General features: G+C 49.7%; 1 long non-coding RNA gene across 1 annotated transcript; it reads left to right on the forward strand.

The window, feature by feature from the left end:
• The first annotated feature begins 9,504 nt into the window (after nucleotides 1–9,504).
• LOC123099507 (uncharacterized) lies at nucleotides 9,505–17,729 on the forward strand. The gene is made up of 7 exons (XR_006448171.1): nucleotides 9,505–9,778; nucleotides 13,698–16,140; nucleotides 16,226–16,346; nucleotides 16,557–16,827; nucleotides 16,911–17,021; nucleotides 17,122–17,181; nucleotides 17,284–17,729. It is a non-coding gene; the product is annotated as an uncharacterized lncRNA (long non-coding RNA).
• The last annotated feature ends 1,740 nt before the right edge of the window (nucleotides 17,730–19,469 follow it).

A 19,469-nucleotide genomic window follows, 5' to 3' on the forward strand; every position in this document is an offset into this window, starting at 1 on the left:
TTTTCATACATGGATCCTATCTCGGATTGCATGGCTTCAAGCCATTTGTTGGAATCTGGGCCCGCCATTGCTTCTTCATAGTTCGAAGGTTCACCGTTGTCTAACAACATGATTTCCAAGACAGGGTTGCCATACCACTCTGGTGTGGAACGTGTCCTCGTGGACCTACGAAGTTCAGTAGTAACTTGATCCGAAGTACCTTGATCATCATCATTAGCTTCCTCTCTAGTCAGTGCAGGCACCACAGGAACATCTTCCTGAGCTGCGCTACTTTCCGGTTCAAGAGGTAGTACTTCATCAAGTTCCACTTTCCTCCCACTTACTTCTTTCGAGAGAAACTCTTTCTCCAGAAAGGACCCGTTCTTGGCAACAAAGATCTTGCCTTCGGATCTGAGGTAGAAGGTATACCCAATGGTTTCCTTAGGGTATCCTATGAAGACGCATTTTTCCGACTTGGGTTCGAGCTTTTCAGGTTGAAGTTTCTTGACATAAGCATCGCATCCCCAAACTTTTAGAAACGACAGCTTAGGTTTCTTGCCAAACCATAATTCATACGGTGTAGTCTCAAGGGATTTCGACGGAGCCCTATTTAAAGTGAATGCGGCAGTCTCTAAAGCATAGCCCCAAAATGAGAGCGGTAGATCGGTAAGAGACATCATAGATCGCACCATATCCAATGGAGTGCGATTACGACGTTCGGACACACAATTTTGCTGAGGTGTTGCAGGCGGCGTGAGTTGTGAAACTATTCCACATTTCCTTAAGTGTGTGCCAAATTCGTGACTCAAATATTCCCCTCCACGATCTGATCGTAAGAACTTTATTTTCCTGTCACGTTGATTCTCAACCTCACTCTGAAATTCCTTGAACTTTTCAAAGGTCTCAGACTTGTGTTTCATTAGGTAGACACACCCATATCTACTCAAGTCATCAGTGAGAGTGAGAACATAACGATAGCGACCGCGAGCCTCAACACTCATTGGACCGCACACATCAGTATGTATGATTTCCAATAAGTTGGTTGCTCGCTCCATTGTTCCGGAGAATGGAGTCTTGGTCATCTTACCCCTGAGGCATGGTTCGCACGTGTCAAATGATTCGTAATCAAGAGACTCCAAAAGTCCATCTGCATGGAGCTTCTTCATGTGTTTGACACCAATGTGACCAAGACGGCAGTGCCACAAGTATGTGGGACTATCATTATCAACCTTACATCTTTTGGCACTCACACTATGAATATGTGTAACACTACGTTCGAGATACATTAAGAATAAACCATTAACCAGCGGGGCATGACCATAAAACATATCTCTCATATAAATAGAACAACCATTATTCTCGGATTTAAATGAGTAGCCATCTCGAATTAAACGAGATCCTGATACAATGTTGATGCTCAAAGCTGGCACTAAATAACAATTATTGAGGTTTAAAACTAATCCCGTAGGTAAATGTAGAGGTAGCGTGCCGACGGCGTTCACATCGACCTTGGAACCATTCCCGACGCGCATCGTCACCTCGTCCTTTGCCAGTCTCCGTTTATTCCGCAGCTCCTGCTTTGAGTTACAAATATGAGCAACCGCACCGGTATGAAATACCCAGGAGCTACTACGAGTGCTCGTAAGCTACACATCAATAACATGTATATCACATATACCTTTGGTGTTGCCGGCCTTCTTGTCCACTAAGTACTTGGGGCAGTTCCGCTTCCAGTGACCACTTCCCTTGCAATAACAGCACTCAGTCTTAGGCTTCGGTCCATTATTTGGCTTCTTCCCGGCAACTGGCTTACCGGGCGCGGCAACTCCCTTGCCGTCCTTCTTGAAGTTCTTCTTACCCTTGCCTTTCTTGAACTTAGTGGTTTTATTCACCATCAACACTTGATGTTCCTTTTTTATCTCCACCTCCGCTGATTTCAGCATTGAATATACCTCAGGAATGGTCTTTTCCATCCCCTGCATATTGAAGTTCATCACAAAGCTCTTGTAGCTCGGTGGAAGCGACTGAAGGATTCTGTCAATGACCGCGTCATCCGGGAGATTAACTCCCAGCTGAGTCAAGCGGTTGTGTAAACCAGGCATTTTGAGTATGTGCTCACTGACAGAACTATTTTCCTCCATCTTACAACTGAAGAACTTGTCGGAGACTTCATATCTCTCGACCCGGGCATGAGCTTGGAAAACCATTTTCAGCTCTTCGAACATCTCATATGCTCCGTGTTGCTCAAAACGCTTTTGGAGCCCAAGTTCTAAGCTGTAAAGCATGCCGCACTGAACGAGGGAGTAATCATCAGCATGCTGCTGCCAAGCGTTCATAACGTCTTGGTTCTCTGGGATGGGTGCGTCATCTAGCGGTGCTTCTAGGACATAATCTTTCTTGGCAGCTATGAGGATGATCCTCAGGTTCCGGACCCAGTCCGTATAGTTGCTGCCATCATCTTTCAGCTTGGTTTTCTCTAGGAACGCGTTGAAGTTGAGGGCAACATTAGCGTGGGCCATTTGATCTACAAGACATATTGTAAAGATTTTAGACTAAGTTCATGATAATTAAGTTCATCTAATCAAATTATTCAATGAACTCCCACTCAGATAGACATCCCTCTAGTCATCTAAGTGAAACATGATCCGAGTCAACTAGGCCGTGTCCGATCATCACGTGAGACGGACTAGTCAACATCGGTGAACATCTTCATGTTGATCGTATCTTCTATACGACTCATGCTCGACTTTTCGGTCTTCCGTGTTCCGAGGCCATGTGTGTACATGCTAGGCTCGTCAAGTCAACCTAAGTGTATTGCGTGTGTAAATCTGGCTTACACCCGTTGTATTCGAACGTTAGAATCTATCACACCCGATCATCACGTGGTGCTTCGAAACAACGAACCTTCGCAACGGTGCACGGTTAGGGGGAACACTTTCTTGAAATTATTGCGAGGGATCATCTTATTTAAGCTACCGTCGTTCTAAGCAAATAATATGTAAAACATGATAAACATCACATGCAATCAAATGGTGACATGATATGGCCAGTATCATATTGATCCTTTGATCTCCATCTTCGGGGCGCCATGATCATCTTCGTCACCGGCATGACACCATGATCTCCATCATCGTGTCTTCATGAAGTTGTCACGCCAACGATTACTTCTACTTCTATGGCTAACGTGTTTAGCAATAAAGTAAAGTAATTTACATGGCGTTATTCAATGACACGCAGGTCATACAAAAAATAAAGACAACTCCTATGGCTCCTGCCGGTTGTCATGCTCATCGACATGCAAGTCGTGATTCCTATTACAAGAACATGATCAATCTCATACATCACATATATCATTCATCACATCCTTTTGGCCATATCACATCACACGGCATATGCTGCAAAAACAAGTTAGACGTCCTCTAATTGTTGTTGCAAGTTTTTACGTGGCTGCTATAGGTTTCTTAGCAAGAACGTTTCTTACCTACGCCAAAACCACAACGTGATATGCCAATTTCTATTTACCCTTCATAAGGACCCTTTTCATCGGATCCGATCCGACTAAAGTGGGAGAGACAGACACCCGCTAGCCACCTTATGCAACTAGTGCATGTCAGTCGGTGGAACCTGTCTCACGTAAGCGTACGTGTAAGGTTGGTCCGGGCCGCTTCATCCCACGATGCCGCCGAAACAAGATAAGACTAGTAGTGGCAAGAAAATTGACAACATCTACGCCCACAACAAGTTTGTGTTCTACTCGTGCATAGAAACTACGCATGAACCTGGCTCATGATGCCACTGTTGGAGATCGTTGCAGAAATTAAAAAATTTCTACGCATCACCAAGAAAAATCTGTGGAGTCTTCTAGCAACGAGAGGGAAAATAGTGCATCTACATACCCTTGTAGATCGCGAGCGGAAGCGTTCAAGTGAACGGGGTTGATGGAGTCGTACTCGTCATGATCCAAATCACCGATGACCGAGCGCCGAACGCACGGCACCTCCGCGTTCAACACACGTATGGTTGGGGAAGACGTCTCCTCCTTCTTGATCCAGCAAGGGGGAGGGAGAGGTTGATGGAGATCCAGCAGCATGACGGCGTGGTCGTGGAAGCAGCGGGGATCTCGGCAGGGCTTCGCCAAGCTCAGCGAGAGGGAGAGGTGTCACGGGAGGGAGAGGGAGGCGCCAGGGGCTTGGGTGCGGCTGCCCTCCCTCCCCCCTCTTTATATAGGGCCCCTGGGGGGGCGCCGGCCCTAGGAGATCCAATCTCCAAGGGGGGCGGCGGCCAAGGGGGTGGCTTGCCCTCCAAGCCAAGTGGGGCGCCCCCACCCCTAGGGTTTCCAACCCTAGGCGCAGGGGGAGGCCCAAGGGGGGCGCACCAGCCCAACAGGGGCTGGTTCCCCTCCCACTTCAGCCCATGGGGCCCTCCGGGATAGGTGGCCCCACCCGGTGGACCCCCCGGGACCCTTCCGGTGGTCCCGGTACAATACCGGTGACCCCCGAAACTTTCCCGGTGGCCGAAAGTGGACTTCCTATATACAATTCTTCACCTCCGGACCATTCTGGAACTCCTCGTGATGTCCGGGATCTCATCCGGGACTCCGAACGACTTTCGGATTTCCGCATACTAATATCTCTACAACCCTAGCGTCACCGAACCTTAAGTGTGTAGACCCTACGGGTTCGGGAGACATGCAGACATGACCGAGACGACTCTCCGGTCAATAACCAATAGCGGGATCTGGATACCCATGTTGGCTCGCACATGTTCCACGATGATCTCATCGGATGAACCACGATGTCGAGGATTCAATCAATCCCGTATACAATTCCCTTTGTCAATCGGTACGTTACTTGCCCGAGATTCGATCGTCGGTATCCCAATACCTTGTTCAATCTCGTTACCGGCAAGTCACTTTACTCGTACCGTAATGCATGATCCCGTGACCAAACACTTGGTCACATTGAGCTCATTATGATGATGCATTACCGAGTGGGCCCAGAGATACCTCTCCGTCATACGGAGTGACAAATCCAGTCTCGATTCGTGCCAACCCAACAGACACTTTCGGAGATACCCGTAGTGCACCTTTATAGCCACCCAGTTACGTTGTGACGTTTGGCACACCCAAAGCACTCCTATGGTATCCGGGAGTTGCACAATCTCATGGTCTAAGGAAATGATACTTGACATTTGGAAAAGCTCTAGCAAACGAACTACACGATCTTGTGCTATGCTTAGGATTGGGTCTTGTCCATCACATCATTCTCCTAATGATGTGATCCCGTTATCAATGACATCCAATGTCCATAGTCAGGAAACCATGACTATCTGTTGATCAACGAGCTAATCAACTAGAGGCTCACTAGGGACATGTTGTGGTCTATGTATTCACACATGTATTACGATTTTCGGATAACACAATTATAGCATGAACAATAGACAATTATCATGAACAAGGAAATATAATAATAACCATTTTATTATTGCCTCTAGGGCATATTTCCAACAATATTGACATTTTAGGGGTGGTCGAAACGTTTAAGGAATCCTTTTCCCCTTCTGAACTTTCTGCGCTGGCTGGGATGGATAGATTTGACTGGCACTTTCTCCCTGCTTCGGGTCATTCTGGGGGCATCTTGATTGGGTCCAAGCGGGACGTGTTTGACTTCATTGCTTTTGATCATGGCATCTTTTGGGCTAGCTGTGTGGTTCATCATCGTCAGCTGAACACTTTGTGGGAATTTATGGTGGTATACGGCCCCGCGGATCACACGCTTGCTCCTCTTTTCTTGGATGAACTTTCGATTAAGATTGAAGCCTGTAATATTCCTCTTTTAATTGGGGGTGATTTCAATTTGTTACGTTCTCCGGCCGACAAGAACAGTCCTAATTTCTCTTGGCCTCTTGCTAATGCTTTTAATGATTTCATTAGTAATTGCGCGCTTCGTGAGCTCCCTAGGGTGGGGGCGCGGTTCACTTGGTCTAACCATCAATCCTCACCAGTCCAGTCGGTGCTGGATAGGGTGTTTATGTCTGATCGGTGGGACTCGCTATTTCCCCACGCGCTGCTTAAGGCCAGGCCTGCGGTTGGCTCTGATCATGTTCCCCTGGTCCTGGATGCGGGTATCCTTTCCCTCGTTTCTCCCTCCCGTTTCCAATTTGATGCTTCTTGGCTTGTTGTTGAGGGGTTTTGTGAGATGATGGTTTCAAAGATCTCTAATCTTCTTTCTTCTCCTCATCGCTCCTTTGGTCCCATGGATGATTGTCACAATCTGTCTTATGAGCTTCGTAAATTCTTAACGGGGTGGTCTCGGAATAGGGTGGCTGAGCTTCGTAGAGACAAAGACTCCCTTGAATCTCAACTCTGGGATTTGGATCAATCTGCTGACACATCTGGGCTCTCCGCCTCTCAGTGGGCTACTCGTTACTCCCTGGAAGACGCTTTGATGTTGCTTCACCAACAGCTGGAAATTTACTGGCGCCAACGAGGTGCCCTCAATTGGACCTTGAAGGGAGATGCTATGACGGCGTATTTCTTTGCGATTGCTAATGGCAGACGCCGTAGATGTTTCATTGACACTCTGTTGATTGACGGTGTCAGAATCTCGGACCAGTCCTTCATTATGAATCACATTGTTGGCTTCTATTCCAATCTACTCTGCTCTAAGCCGGACCCTGGGCTTGACCTCTGTTCTGGCTTCTGGGATGAGGGTTCTAAGATTTCTCCGGGCGAAAATTTGGGCCTGACGGTCCCTTTATCTAACGAAGAGATCTGGCAGGTGATTAGCTCGGCTAACCCGAATGCTGCTTCTGGGCCTGATGGTTTTTCTATCCCCTTCTTTAAAAAATTCTGGCCGCAGTTGCGGGTTCTCATTTGTAAAATTATCCAAGGGTTCTGGTTGGGTACGGTGGATATCTCTCGCCTTAACTACGCTGTCATTACCCTTATTCCTAAAGTCAAGGGCGCGGACTTGATTTCCCAATTTAGGCCGATTGCCCTTATTAATAACTTCACCAAGTTTCCGGCCAAAGGGTTAGCCACTCGCCTCTCCCCCATTGCCCACCGTACCATCAGCCCTTTTCAGTCGGCTTTCATTAAGGGTCATTTCATTCTGGACGGGGTTCTTTGCCTGCATGAAATCGTTCATGACCTTAAGATTCGCAAGTCGAAAGTGGTGATTCTTAAACTAGACTTTGAGAAGTCCTATGATTCGGTGAGTTGGCCTTTTTTACGTAGAGTTTCATTGGCCAAGGGGTTTGAGGGGCCCATTGTCCATAGAATTATGCAGTTGGTCTCGGGAGTCCACACTGCCATCAATGTTAATGGTCAGGTTAGCAAGTTCTTTGCCAATGGTAGGGGCATGCGGCAAGGCGACCCTGCCTCGCCCATTCTATTCAACTTCGTTGCGGATGCATTATCTTGCTTGCTCTCCAGGGCAGCTACTTGCGGGCACATTACTCCGGTTAGTTCTAATCTTATTCCCCATGGTCTGACCCACCTCCAATACGCGGACGACACTATTATTATGGTTGAGCTGAATGAGGCCTGCCTTGCTCACTCAAGTTTATTTTATTATGCTTCGAGGCGATGTCGGGGCTTAAGATTAACTTCGCCAAAAACGAAGTGGTGGTTACTGGTGTGGACGAGTTGGAAGCAGTGCGAGTGGCACACCTTCTCAACTGTAAGCTGGGCTCCTTTCCGTTCAAATACTTGGGCCTGCCAATTTCCCCGGACGTGCTTCATGCCAAAGATTTTGCCCCGGTGGTCACAAAGGTGGGCAACAGGGTCCTTCCCTGGCGGGGTAGATATAATACGAATGCGGGTAAAGTGGCTCTAATTAATGCTTGTCTTTCCTCCCTCCCCATGTTCCTGATGGGCTTCTATCTCTTGTCGGCTGGGATTCATGCTGGTTTTGATAAACATCGTGGGGCGTTTTACTGGAATGCGGCGGACAATCGCCGCAAATATCGCTTTGTTAAATGGAAATTGATGTGTAGGCCCAAAAACCTTGGGGGTTAGGGATTCTTAATACTTCCATCATGAACCAATGCCTGATGATTAAATGGTGGTGGAAGATTATGAGTGCTGAGGATCAGCCCCTTTGGCTATCGATCCTTAAGGCTAAATATTTTCCGTCCTCTAGCCCGATGTTTGCTCTGCCGCGTGGTGGTTCTCAGTTTTGGAAGTCTTTGATCAAAGTTAGACCTGTTTTTCAATCTTTCGTTAAGTTTGTTGTTGGGGACGGATCCTTGATTAGGTTTTGGCTAGATTGGTGGTGTGGAGACTCACCTCTCTCCGTGACCTTCCCTACCCTTTTCTCTTATTGCTCGGATCCAAATATTTCTATTGCGAAGTTAGCTTCCCAGGGGTGGAACCTGGCCTTCCGCCGCTCCCTGTCGCCTGTAGAGTTTTTGGCAACGTCTTACTGCCCTCTTCCCTACGCTCTCGACGGTTGGGGATTCGGTGCTTTGGCCGCTGTCTACCTCTGGACGCTTTTCTGTTAAATCACTTTACTCTAACCTTGTTGGTGGCACGCCTACTAATCGTTTCTCCCAGATTTGGAAGGCTCGTATTCCCCCTAAGATTAAAATCTTCTTGTGGCAAGCTTTCCAAGGCCGGTTGCCCTCGGCTGATCAAATTCGTAAGAGAAATGGCCCGGGCTCCCAGTTCTGTGCCCTTTGCGGTGATGTGGAAGACACGGAACATATTTTTTCCATTGTCACCTGGCTAAGCTCATTTGGAGTTGCGTGCGGGACTGGCTACGTGTTTCTTGGGCCCCTGCCTCCTTTGCCGAGTTGCGCAACTTGGCATCCAACCTTTCCGGCGTCTCCAGGCGCATCTTTTGGGTCGGCTTGGGAGCTTTATGCTGGTCCCTGTGGACGACTAGGAACAAATTTACTATCGAGCACGTGTTTCCGGCTAAAGCGTCCGACTGCTTATTTAAATCGTGTGCTTTTCTGCAGCAGTGGAAATCATTGACTAAGGTCAACGACCAAGAGGCTCTCTCGATGCTGAGCTACAAAATCCGGGCGACGGCGTCTCAGTTATGCAGACAAGAGCAGGATGCTTAATTACTTCTTTTGGGCCGGATGCTTTAGTTTTAGCTGGACCTTTCTCTTCTGGCCTGCGTGCCGTGTACTGGCGAGGGTGCCATGTACTTGACTTTCTCCCCTGTCGTCTCGCCCGTCGTTGGGGCTTGGGTGTGTTTGACACTTTTCTATGGTGGTGTTGCTACCTTCCTGCCTTATGGCTTTATTTATAAAGTCGGGCGTATGCCTTTTCTCTAAAAAAAATCTTCCACAGAGGAGGCGTATGGCGGAACACTTTCTGTTTTTCATTTGGCTTCGGCCTTCAGGGTGTTTTTTGAGCCGGCCGATCGTGCACGAATCTTAGCATCGTTTGCGTCCTCATTCCACTTTCTTACTTGCGTGCGTGTCGGTTGCTGATTGGGTCGGTTGGGTTGCCTACTTGATCTGTATGCCAACCCGTTCCACCACGTGATTGTTTTCGGGGTGGTTGGTGGTCCATGTCGTTGCGTAGCAGAGGAATGGAGGGGAGGGAGGCGGATGCGATGGAGGAAGGTGCTCTTGTCGGCGAGGGCTAGCAAGAGGTCATGGAGCATGGCCAGCTGCCCGCGAGCAGCTCTGAGAAGAGGAAGGCTGGCTGCCGGGGAGCAGTGGGAGCAAGGAGAGAGGGCGGTACAGAGTGGAGGTCAGCAGAGGCGCCCCGTCGGGCTCGTTGCCGGGAAGCACTCGCAGGGCAGGCCTGAAGCAGCCGTCTTCGCCAAACGGGTGGAAGGTATACTGAGCTTTTCCCCATCCCCCCTTTACCCACCACTCCCTTGGGTTTTGCATCGCTCTACCTTGCTTCATTGTTTCCACTCCAGTTGTCCTTAGTTGCTCGGAGGCCATCCACCATGGTGATGTACATCATTTTCCAAATCAAAATTATGCTAGAAACCTCGTTCAATCGTGCTAAAACTTTGTGTGAAATCATGTTGAAATTGTGCTAACCACCTCATTAGTAGGTTGTTGCCAGGTTTGGTGGAAATTGGACTTCTTAAATCACAGGCGGGGGGATGTGGGTGCCCTCCTTGGACGCTAGTTCAATAGGTTAGAACCATTAGAATCGTGTCTTTGCGACTTTTCACCCCTAAACCTGAATCAAGGAATTTTTAATGTATGGTTGTCAATAATTTCAGAGTTCGGTGTCATTTTCCTAATTTATGTCAGTTAGTTGCTTGTTCACTAGTTTTTTTAGTTCTTATTCTGAGGCATCAGTTCGTTGTTTTTAGTACCCCTAAGGATGAATACCTTCCAGTTATTATTCTCTGGTAACCTTAGTCTTCCTATTTTTTATTTAGTGAAATCTAGTTAGTCATATTTATTGACCCTCTCAGTACTCTTCTTAGTTTTTTTGCCTATTAGGTTGTTGGCATATTAGGTCCTTATTATTTTAATTTTCAATTTTATCCACTTCTTTTAATTTTAGTTATCAGTTGCAGCCATTGTCTTCTCCGGTCATATTCTTTCCTACTTCTTAAGTCTTATTCAGAGGACAAAACAAGAAAGGGCAAATGAGAATATTCAACCTAGCGCTATGCTCCCCGACAACGGCCTCAGCAAAAACGCTTGATAACCAGTGCTGCAGGTAATAGTTGTAGCATTTTTCAAAATGGAAGTGCAAGTATAGGAGCGTCGATACTCCGCGGGAACTAAAGGTAGGTTTTCTACTCTCTCAAGTGTGTATGTCACTTACGCGACTATCCTTACACTATGGAGAGAGGCAGAGAGCCCCCTTCTCCTTCTTCTTTGGCCACCCCCTAGGTGGAGGAAGGGTTTAGGCTCTTATTTTTTTTGGCCATGGCTGTGAAGGCCGAGAGCCTCTCCGAGATAGGATCTCACTCCCAAGGGGGGAGTCTGTTTTTGGTTACTACAATCTACCTCCTATCACCGTTTTATCTTTTCTCGGAGATCCGTAACCCTAAAAGATTTACAAAATATGATGGTGGAAAAACTTCAGGGGCAAGTTTGCGGCCAAAGGAGGTCTCCAAAAGGTTTCCCTAGTGCTTAGGCGCCCCTGGGTTGTGAGCACCTATACAGGGCACCTAGGCACCCTGGGGTCGTCCTGGCCCAAGCCTAGGTACACTGGATGTCTCTTGGTGGAAAAACGATCCTATTATATATTTTTCGGAGGTTAAAATACATGTTTTCCATGAAATTCAGAAACACCAAAAAACTAGAACTAAGCACTTAATTAATTAGTTAGACCAATAAAAATGATACGAAATATGCCCAAGGTATGAGGGCTTGGTGGGGGAGAATCCATCTTCAGGGAGCTGTCGCCTCCTCTCCTTCCTAAGTAGGACACCGACAAGGTTATGATCCACCGTGCCTCCATGACCATAATGTTGGGGAACGCAGTAATTTCAAAAAAATCCTACGATCACTCAAGATCTATCTAGAAGATGCATAGCAACGAGGGGGAGAGTGTGTCCACGTACCCTCGTAGACCGAAAGCGGAAGCATTTAGTAACGTGGTTGATGTAGTCGAACGTCTTCGCGATCCAACCGATCCAAGCACCGAACGTACGGCACCTCTGCGTTCAACACACGTTCAGCTCGATGACGTCCCTTGTACTCTTGATCTAGTTGAGGCCGAGGGAGAGTTCCGTCAGCACGACGGTGTGGCAACGGTGATGATGATGTTACCGGCGCAGGGCTTCGCCTAAGCACTACGGCGATATGATCGAGGTGTGTAACTGTGGAGGGGGGCACCGCACACGGCTAAAAGATCAACTTGTGTGTTCTAGGGTGCCCCCTGCCCCCGTATATAAATGAGGGAGGGGGAGGCCGGCTGGCCCTAGGGGCGCGCCCAAGGAGAGGGGAGTCCTACTAGGACTCCAAGTCCTAGTAGGATTCCACTTGGTGGAAGGGGGAAGGAAGGGAGAGGGAAAGGGGGGCCGCGCCCCCTCCCGTAGTCCTATTCGGACTACCCATGGGGGGGGCGCCTCCTCTATGTGGGCTGTCCTTTCTCTCCCCTATGGCCCATGATGGCCCATTGCTTCCCGGGGGGTTCCGGTAACCCTTCCGACACTCCGTTTTTACCCGAAACTATCCGGAACACTTCCGGTGTCCGAATAACATGGTCCAATATATCAATCTTTATGTCTCGACCATTTCGAGACTCCTCATCATGTCCTGATCTCATCCGGGACTCCGAGCAAACTTCGGTCATCAAAACACATAACTCATAATACAAATCGTCATCGAACGTTAAGCGTGCGGACCCTACGGGTTTGAGAACTATGTAGACATGACCGAGGCACATCTTCGGTCAATAACCAATAGCGGAACCTGGATGCTCATATTGGCTCCTACATATTCTATGAAGATCTTTATCGGTTAAACCGCATAACAACATACGTTGTTCCCTTTGTCATCGGTATGTTACTTGCCCGATATTCGATCGTCGGTATCATCATACCTAGTTCAATCTCGTTACCGACAAGTCTCTTTACTTGTTCCGTAATACTTCATCCCGTAAATAACTTATTGGTCACATTGCTTGCAAGGCTTATAGTGATGAGCATTACCGAGAGGGCCCAAAGATACCTCTCCGAAACACGGAGTGACAAATCCTAATCTCGATCTATGCCAACCCAACAAATACCTTCGGAGACACCTGTAGAGCATCTTTATGATCACCCATTTACGTTGTGAAGTTTGATAGCACACAAAGTGTTCCTCCGGTATTCGGGAGTTGCATAATCTCATAGTCTGAGGAACATGTATAAGTCATGAAGAAAGCAGTCGCAATGAAACTGTAACGATCATATGCTAAGCTAACGAATGGGTCTTGTCCATCACATCATTCTCCTAATGATGTGATATCGTTCATCAAATGACAACAAATGTCTATGGTTAGGAAACATAATCATCTTTGATAAATGGGCTAGTCAAGTAGAGGCATACTAGGGACACTTATGTTTTGTCTATGTATTCACACATGTACTAAGTTTTCGGTTAATACAATTCTAGCATGAATAATAAACATTTATCATGAAATAAGGAAATAAACAATAACTTTATTATTGCCTCTAGGGCATATTTCCTTCACATAATACCACAAGAGATGAGGCAGATCGACGGTGACGCCGACAAGAAGCAGAAAGTCCTTATCGCCTGGGAGTCGCCTTTCTTAGGGAGAAGAAAAACTTAATGGTTATATTTCAAAAGCATTTTGTACTTTTAAAACATACATCTTTAATTATACCCCATTGCAACGCACGAGCCATGTATAAAAATTGCTATTAAATCTTTGTTGATATGAGTTATAGTACTAATATAAGACACAAGTAAGAAAAGGACAAGTGGGATGCCTCCTCCCCAAGAAAAGTCTAGGGTTCATCTGCTTCCTGCCGGCGCCGCCTCGTCTCGGTGGCCTTAGGGCCATGGCGGCGCGGGGGATCTCAGCCCTTGCTGGTGGGAGGGCTGTGTTTTCGCTTGTTCTTTTGCTTTTTGTTAGGGTTTATATCCTGCTTAGAAAGGCGAGACTGCGGCTCCCTGAAGAAAGTATAAGGTTCTCCCTGCCTAGCCCCCGTCCCGATGGTGTGTACCATCATCGATGGGCGTGTGGAGATGTGTCTCCAGCAGATATGTCCTTGGTGGATTTTCTTGGATCCGGTCATAGCTCGTCTACGTTCATGTGTTTTCAGGTTGGATCCTTCTGATCTACGCTACTCATCATTGGCGATGATTGTTATTCTGTTGCGCTGGTTCTATGGGGCCTTAACACGACGACTTCCCGACTGTCTACTACAACAAGTTTTGCCCGGCTTCGGCGCGGGAGAGACAATGACGGCGGCGCGCCTTCAGGTCGCTTCAGTGCTTGTAGTCATCGTTAGGTGGTCTAGGATCTGGATGTAATTTTAATTATTTTTGCTGTTCGTTGTACTGCCATGATTGAAAATGAATAGATCGGAAGTTTTCTCGTAAAAAAAGTTGAAGACACAAGTGTCTAAAACGTCTTATATTACTTTACATAGGGATTTTTTTTTGCGAAATACAGGGAGTATTTTTTAGGGCGATGCTAGGCGCCGGTGCGCCGGCCGAACGTTTCGGCCTGTCGCACCCTAGCCGTCAGATCGGCCCGTCCCGAGCCGTTGGATCTTTATCCAACCAGGTCATCGTCTTCCTCTCGCGAGCGCGTAATGAGCGTCGCCTTCCTCTCGCGAACCCCGTCTCGCCGGCCGCATGTGTTCCCCCTCGTCGCCGCCCCTCCCTTGCATGCCCTCCTCGTCCCTTGTCTCCGTCCTCGCCGGCCGTCTTTCCCGCCCGCCCTGGTCGCCGGTCCCAGTCCTCGGCGGCCGTCCTCGGCGGCCGTCCTCGTCACCGGCTTCGCCCCATGCAACAGCCCACCCCTGTGGTTGTAGCTTCCATGGCCACAGTTCACCTCCGGTGGCGATGACCGGAGCTCACCGGCGTGCTCATCCGGTGTGCTCGCCGCGCGCTCATATCCAGCTTGCAACAAAAAAATCAAGCGCCAGGGGAGATGCCCGGTGCTGCAACCGACGATGGAAAAAGCTACAATCACTGACGAAAAAAGCTTCAACCGGCTATGAAAAAAGTTTCAACTCGTACGACGGAAAAATATGAACGACCAAAGAAAAGCTACAACCGGCGATAAAAAAGCTTCATCCGACGATGAAAAAAGCTTCAACCGGCTATGAAAAAAGTTTCAACTCGTACGACGAAAAACTATGAACGACCAAAGAAAAGCTACAACCGGCGATGAAAAAAGCTTCAACCGGCTATGAAAAAAGTTCAACTCGTACGACGGAAAACTATGAACGACCAAAGAAAAGCTACAACCGACGATGAAAAAAGCTTCAACCGGCTATGAAAAAAGTTTCAACTCGTATGACGGAAAACTATGAATGACCAAAGAAAAGCTACAAACCGGCGATGAGAAAAGCTTCATCCGACGATGAAAAAAGCTTCAACCGTGGAGCAGTAAGCCATGGACGACAAACGAAAAGCTACAACCGGTGGTTACAAAAGCTACAACCGGCATTGAAAAAAGCTTCAAACTAATTATCTTAGCTGTGAATCCCGCGATGACGATGACGTCGTTTTGCTGCAACCATAGTTGGTTTTGCAACAAACGGCGTTGGAATTTGTTACAACCATTTTCACAGCTACTTGCTGCTGCTCCGCCGAGCTCCCACGCCTGCCCATGGCCATCGTCACCGCTGTGCCATTCCGGGAGGAAAAAGGTTCAACGGCTGCAGCTCCGCGCGTGGTGGGTTGCAGCTCAGACGTGGTCCGGTTCGACGAGGGCAGGCAAAGCTCCGATGGCGCGGATCCGAGCAGATCTGGCCGAGGGCAGCCGGATCGGCTGATTCCCATGGCGGCGGCGCCCTGGGAGGCCTCCGGCCGGCGAAGGTTGACCATGGCAGCGGGGGGAGAGAGAGACGAACGACGGGAAGAAGAGAAACAGGAGGGAGAAGACGCACGTGGGTGGCCCCCCCATCCTACGTGTCGCTAGGTGAGTCGCTCGGTACGTTCGCGCGTGGACGCGACCGGCCGAAGCTTCGGCCGGTGCCCCGTCGTGAAACGTTTCCCTATTTTTTAATGGTCTATTTTATAAATCTCTACTCCTAATGGAGCAGTTGGTGAATAGTTTGCGCGGTTTATTTTCGCTGGTTTTTTCGTCATCCTCCCACCTCCGGTTTTTTGTCATCCTCCCACCTCCGTTAACTCGCAACCCACCCGCGAAAAAAAAACCGTGCCAAAAAACCCTACGATCGATGCCTCCAACCCCCAACCTCCTCCCTGGCTCCCGGCGCCGCCCGCCCCCATCTCCTCCCCGATCCCGGCGCCGCCCGCCCCCATCTCCTCCCTCACTCCTGGTGCCGACCTCGCCCCCACCTTCTCGCTCACTCCATAGCCCACGCCCGCGTTCTTCCTCCCCCATCTCGTCTCATCTCCGGTCGCTACAGAGGAGGCCCGTTTCGCGCCGCCACCATGGTTGGCCTGCAGCGAGCAGCAGAGGACCTAGCCGCCGCGTCCGACCTCAACCGCCGCCCGAAACCCTAGCCCCTCCTTCCAACGGCAGGTCAAGCCAGCAGGATCCCCTCCAAGAACAGCATTTGATGCGTGAGTGCATCCCCTTCTCTTCTTCTTCTTCTTCTTCTTCTTCTTCTTCTCGATTTGATGCGTGCGTGCGTGCTGTTGTGTGCAGGCCCGAGTCATCTCTGCTTGTGCACAACAAGGAAGGCCATGGAGACGCTGCTCCCTATGTTCAGCGCGTGGACGAACGATGCAGCATTGGGGATGACTCATGGCTGCCTCCGTTTGTGCAGGTGACTCATGGCCAGCCCCTCTCTCAACCCCCAGATCCGGCTCCTTCCTCCACCCCCTCTCTCAACCTGCAGATTCAACACAAGTATTCATTGTTGTATTTTTATTTTTACTATGTCTCTGAACCATCTGGATGATGAACTATGTACTGTAATTTTTAGTTTGTCGCAAGAACGTGAACCTAATTTTTAGTCTGTCTAAATCACATGCAGATTGGGTACTCTGGAGCACATGGGAGGAGGAGAAGGATGGGAGGTGTGTAGAATTCGGTGCCCAGGGAGACGATCGAGATGGTGGAGCAGAATCTAGAGGACGACGGGAGACCAGGTAGAGGAGAGACAACACCCGGAGCCCATCGATCCAGTGAGCAGTGTGTGCTGTTCTTGGTGACCGATGTCGTGATGCAGGTGTTCTGGCCCAACTTATTATTTTCCTTCTTTGTGGTCTGTCTGCTGCAGTGAGCGGGGGATTGCTAACTTTGTGGTATTTTTCTGCTCTGAATGATGCCCATGATTTGATCTATGAACTTAACACGATCATGGTTCTGATTTGGTTGCTCCTTGCAGATTGCCGCACAGGTAACCTGCTGAGCCGACATCGACGCCAAGTGTGGCAATGCCTCTTCATATGATTGGGAGGGCGAGTTCTTCCTGGGCTTTACCAAGATCAACTATGGGGTGAGGCCATTGAACTTGAACTAACAGATTAATTGTTGTTAAAAGGTTCCTTCCAGTTTAACATTTGTCCTTCAAAAAATGTACTACATGGTCCAACTAGGAAGAGGATGCTTTCTTACAAGTGGTATAACGTGGAGGAAGTGATTCTTGTAAAGAAAATGTAAGTATGATTTGCATAACTATGCCTTTTTGGTATATATCCTTTTAATTTACTTGTACATTATGTGCTGCACTAGGATTATATATTTGTTTTGTGCTGCAGGTTAGGTTGCGGTTCAGTGTGGCATTCTGGAATATGTTTCGGGGTACTGGAGGAGATCCTTTTGGTGCACCTACAAAGAACTGGCCTTGGGAGGATGGCACAAATTCCCTGGCCATGGCTAAGAGAAGAAGTATGGGAATTACCTGATCTTGTGTCTTAGGTCCATGGCTGGAATCAACAACTTATGCTTCGATTTTTGTTTCGGTGATATCTCAATTCGAGTTCATGAAGAAGCTTGGAGTTGACAGGTGGTGCTTCCATTAGAGGGACATCACCCCTGATGGCAAAACACTCGCGGTATGATTTTATTAGAATGATTCTTGAAGTTGCAAGTTGCAACCTCGAGTTAGGGGAATTGAGACGGGTAGTGACCGACATTAGAGCAGGTTTATTATGATTGTATTTACAAGGGTACATGACTATGTTTTCAGCACAAGGAATATGGTTGTTGATGGTTTATGCCCTGGCTGCGCCCACATTGTCGGGTGGTAGGTGCGACATATGCCAATGGGTGGCTTATCATTGTGGGAGCCAGTAAGACATTGCCGGTGCCTGGAAACGGGATAAGGCGAAGACATGCACGCCGGAGAATCTTACCCAGGTTCGGGGCTCTCCATGGAGATAACACCCCTAGTCCTGCTCTGCGGGGTCTCCGCATGATCACTATATCAACACAAGTAGCTACAAGTGCTCCTTGAGCTGTTTGGCTAGGGGAAGAAGAAGGGCAAGGCTAGCTCTCCTTTTTCTCTCTATGTGGTGTGTGAAACTCTATGAGATCAACCCTTTGCATGGGTCTCCCGGGGGATTTATATAGGCCTACCCCCAGGGATACAATGGTAATCCGGCTGGGCGCGGGTCCCAGCCGTCAGTGTCTGTGCTCGCCGGCTTCTCCGCCGGCCATTGGGGCCCGCCGACTGGTGGGTCCCGCCGGCTGCCGGCCTCTTGGCCGACAGGCCGGCCCCACCGCCTGGGGGACTTGTCGGCGGCTGGTTACTGTTGCCTCGCCCCTGATGACGAGGGCTTTGTCGAGGTAAGCGTGGCTACAGTGCCGTCGCCTTGCGGGCTCTCACTGTAGCCTCACCTCGTCTTGTCTCCTTAATGAGGCACATGTTTCGAGGGAGGGAGGTAGCCGGCTATTGGGAGCCGGCTACGCCCCTGGCCGACTAGGGGAGGCCGGGCCGCCTTCGAGCGTCTCTCTGGCTAAAGGGGCCCGCCGCCCGCGGGCCGTACTGGCGCCTGTCGTGGGTGACATCGAGGTCAACATGGCTACAGTGCCGCGCCGGACGGGAGATGGCTGACCCGTACGGCGCCCTGTGGCCATGCCTGTTCCGGGATTCGGGGGTAGTGGGCTGTACTGCGGCCACGCCCCGTCTTATCACCGTTATGTGGATGCAGTCTTGGTGGGTGCAGTCTTGGCCGGCTTCTGGGAGTCGGCTTTCTTCATGGCCGGCTTCTGGGAGTCGGTCCTCTTGGGGCCGGCTTCCTGGAGTCGGCCATCTCGTAGCTTTCTTCGGGAAGGTTTTTGAGGCCGGGTCGCCTTCTGGTAGTCGGCCCTGGGGATAGCCGGCCGGAGGAAGGCGGCCCCATGCTCTGGATGCTTGAAGGCTCGAATGGCCTGATAATTTTTCGAAGAGCCAGGGGGAGTCGGTTAGGCTACCCGTGGCCATTTACTCCGACAGTAGTCCCCGAAGCTGGTTGGGCTTCGAGGCTGAGAGGAGGTCGAGAAGCTCGGTCAGCTTCTTATCTTGACGAGCCAGCAGCTGGGAGCCGGCTTCGGTTGGGCGCGCCGTCTTGGCGAAATTTCTAAAGTCGGAAGGCGGGAGTCTGTTGGCGCGTGCGCCGGGCTGCGGGCCGGCCGCTCGCCGCCCGCGAACCACGTGGCATCCTCCGGCTGAAAAAAGCCTGCCAACCCACGCGCGCGACAGGACGTCGCCGCAGGCCGGGGGCCCACCACTCCTACGCCTAGGCCCAGGCGCGGATTCTCTGTGGCCCAAAGCTGTCCGCACGTCTTCCGGCGGCGGTTTCCGCACGCCGTTAGGGCGCAATAATCGCGGGACGTGGGGGAGTGGGCGCAGTTAATCCCACGTTCCTCCCCACGCCTCGCCTCCTCGGCTTCGCCGCACGAGGCTATAAGTAGGGGGAGGAGGGGAAGCGGCAGACGCTCGCACGCTCCTCTTCTCTCCGCC

The sequence above is a fragment of the Triticum aestivum genome, chromosome 4D (genome assembly GCF_018294505.1).
Source record: "Triticum aestivum cultivar Chinese Spring chromosome 4D, IWGSC CS RefSeq v2.1, whole genome shotgun sequence".
NCBI classification, from domain to species: Eukaryota; Viridiplantae; Streptophyta; class Magnoliopsida; order Poales; family Poaceae; genus Triticum; species Triticum aestivum.